Raw genomic sequence first — 4,019 nt, 5'->3', positions numbered from 1 at the left:
ATCAAGTCGCTTCTTTACCTTTCTAACTATTTCTGCTGATATTGCTATTTCCTTCCGTCCACTTCCTTGACGTCGACCTATGCCACCAGTACCAAGGTAACGAGCGGTGGCACGAGACACAAAAGATTTATTCACATTTAAATGCTGGATTGCTCTAACGAGAGCCACTTGTGGTTTTCCAGCCAAATATAAAGATATCACACTATCACGCTTGAATTCCGTCACGAATAACTTTTTTCTGGAAAATTCTCACCAAAATGCTTTTGTATGCTTCTAAACAATATAATGAGCTGTCACTAGAATAATTTTAACAGCTGTCGGACGAGTGGCTTAGAAATGACAGCAGTCTGAATTTAGTTGCAGTTTTTTATATCACCCTGTATGTGATAGGAATATTAATTCCAGGTCGCAATTATCGACCGATCCTTACATAATTTTTCATGCGGGTTGGAAGATGTATATTTAGGGGTTAAAATGGACCAAAAAATTACAATTTTCCTGTTTTAGCAATTGCTCTACAGGTAACAATTAAATTCTAATCGACACGGAATTTTGCATGCGGTTAGAGTTTAAGACAGAGCAGCAACTTGCATGACTTTGCTTTTTGACCCTCCAATTGGAAAACACACATTATTCTATGTACACATTAGGTCTGTCTGGTTTAAACTTCTACAAAAACAGTACAGAAACTTCTTTCTGGGCCATATGTATTTGTCATCTCATTGCCATAATGTATATTTAAAGATCCATTGTATGTACATAAATCAGATATTGTAAGCTATTTTCAATGAAGATAAATTTGACATGGTAAATATCAGAAAAAGTAGAAATGGATGTTATTTCTTGAAATGAGATTACCTTAAATTACTCCGGGTTGCAAAACTTGCAAGAATTTAAAAATTCTACAATGATTTTAAAAATATCGGAAAATATTCCATAAATAGTAGATTCTTGAAGGTTCTGGAGCACAAGCTTTAATTTACTATGGTAGTTTTTCTCTTTTTAAAGGAAACTATAAAATGTAAACAACTGACTTATTAACAAGTTAAAAAGCAATAAGTTCGACTGCTGAAAACCCTCCACCATTTGGAACGAATTTTCAAAACATGAAATCCGTTAAACATTCTGTTTAAATACGACATGGTCCTACATAGGCATTATATATATATATATATATATATATATATATATATATATATATATATATATATATATATATAGATCTATGTCTATGTATAAAATCAATTACACCTTAAATTAATGAAAATACCCTTTGAGAAGAATCTACAATTTCATAAAATACAGAATTTATGGTTAATATACCCACCATACTTTTTTCACAATGGCATCTTCGTTTTAGTTTAGTTTAAAAACAAAAAGAATTCGTAATTAATTTCGTAAATAAATTTATAATTAGTTCTTCAATATAAAATAAATGGTTTGCGTTATCCAGTTTTTTTAAATAAATTTTGTTGTTATTGCCATATTATCTATATAAAATATGGCAACATGAATTCAGTTTACTTTACGTTAAAAGATAAAAGGAAGATGGCCTGACCTTCACCTTTACGGACAGTTCATACTTTAGTGAAACTTCTAATAACGAAAAACGATTTAAGTGTTCGACAACATCACATTTTTATCTATCGGCAAGATGTAAAACCGGCCTGTGGCTATGTCACAATGTGGTGACATAAAATATTTTTGTTATACTACCAACGACATCTATTGAATAAAACAACAATGAAATGTCCCACTTTGTTTTTGTTTCATCTATGTCTGGCGACATCTATTGTAAATTAATAAAATGTTATTGTTATCGTCCACATATTTGTTTTTGTCTAGGGTAAATGTTATGCAGCATATTATTTGGCAATAGTTTAAATATTGAAAACGAATAAAATAGTTTTAATAGATAAATCAAATATAATACACCCTGTCAGTGGATCAATGTGTAAAATCATTATTGCCAAGGAAGAAAGGCATAGTAAAACAATACAATGTAGCCATAGCTGCCGACTTATTTAAAAAAAAAATATTGGCAAAACTTATTCTTTCTAATTGATATTAACGTCCTTCAATATCACAAAACTCACATTTCTCTCTGATAAATACTGCCCTTTAAATAGTGGTGAGGAAACTGGAGTAAAATGAGATTTATCGGACCACGTTTAGATCCCATATAATGGTACTTACCGATTTTCGGTATTTTGACGATGTTTGGCAACTTTTTCGACGGAATTGCTCTAAATTTGATATTAATAGTAAGTAACGGGTTCTACTTCCGGTGGCAGAACCTTGGCTGTATAGGTCCTCGGTATTTCGATGGTTTTAGCCACATATTCCCACGCATGGTAGGGGTATGATACCATATGGTTTTACTTTTTTTATGTTCTTGGCTTGTGTATTATTTTCAATAAAAAAATTGTTCTGAAAATATTCAAATACGGGTGTTTATTTCAAAATGCTTATTGCAAGGTATGCATCGACAAAACCTACAGTTTAGAACATGATTTCTCATTCAGTTTTTGTGGGTTTTATTTTTTTCAAAATCAATGCAACAAGTTGTTTGATTTTCGGATTGTTTTGATAGTAATTCTGGCATTACAAGTCAAACAGGTGGACCTCTATACTTGTAATTTTTTCAGTGTTAGCCTACCTTGTCCTCATTGAGCCATGTTCTCACGTATTGGTTAAAAATTGTCATTTGTAGTTCGTAATAGGTTCTACAACCGGTTTCCAATCATTGACCACATTTGTCCTCTACCTATTTGTCCTACCTTGTCCTCATTGAGCCATGTTCTCACGTATTGGTTAAAAATTGTCATTTGTAGTTCGTAATAGGTTCTACAACCGGTTTCCAATCATTGTCCACATTTGTCCTCTATTTTCATTTAACAGCGCCCACCGATATTCGGTATTTTGATAATCCTAGTCACATTTATCAACGGAATTGCTTCAAATTTGGTAATTACGACACGCAATAGATACAAATCTTTGTAGTATAAAATTGTCTAAATAGGTTTCCGTTTTGGTATATTGTAACCAGCATACAGCTAACAAGCAACATTTGTAAAATCCTCAAATAACATAAGAATTTTAAGAAATTTAAAAATGCAATCAGCTTATTTGTTTTTTTTTTTTTTTTTTTTTTTTTTTTTGAAGGTACACACACGCAATTTACCTTAACAAAGTAATTAAAGACAATACATTCAAGATGTAAGTTCTTAAAACATTGTTCTTATGAATATTCTAAAAGGTTAAAGAACGTATAACAACATTAAGAAATATTATATTAACGTCAATAATAGGCGCATTTGACTTTTGGGTAAAAAGACACACATAATTTAGCTTAAAAAAGCAATAAAATATATTCATGGTGCATGTTTTTATAAATATTTGAAAAGGTTAAAGAACGTATAAAACATTCAAAATATTATTTGACTTTTGGGTAAATATACCGAAATCCAGCAATTTTTTTAACAAAGGTTACAAAATACATGAGTGGGGAAACTCGAAGGAATCTAATTTCAAATGAAAAATTTATAAAGAAAATAATTTTCACATCATTTGTTCCTAAAACAAGACGAAAGCCTTGGACCTTGGGTAATATACCCGTACAAAATTCCTTATTGAGTTGAGAAGGTGGGTATTTTCTACGCAACGCAACAATTTTTGTAAGAGTCTTATAGCGCGGAATCTACATACCTACGGAGAGCATTATTGGGGTTTTACCATAGCAGAAGAATACAGGTAGATGCACGCTTGGGAGCATTGATATTTAAAAAAATTTTAAATGTTTTTTCAAATATGAGTAGATTTTTAAATGTTTTCTTATACGACGTCATTAGGAGGTTATTATAATTTGAGTTTTTTAAACAATTTTTACAAATTTAAATAATTTTTCATTCAACATTTTTAATTCCAAAATTGGTTTGACAGTTCATTGTCCCACCAACTGTCTCGATGCGTCTACGTTCTTCTACCATGGTTTTTACAATGATTCTTCGATACACTCC

This window comes from Musca domestica, unplaced genomic scaffold, assembly GCF_030504385.1.
Source record: "Musca domestica strain aabys unplaced genomic scaffold, Musca_domestica.polishedcontigs.V.1.1 21, whole genome shotgun sequence".
Taxonomy (NCBI): Eukaryota; Metazoa; Arthropoda; class Insecta; order Diptera; family Muscidae; genus Musca; species Musca domestica.
The sequence above is the reverse complement of the archived record's forward strand: the minus strand, read 5'-3'. Positions refer to the sequence as shown.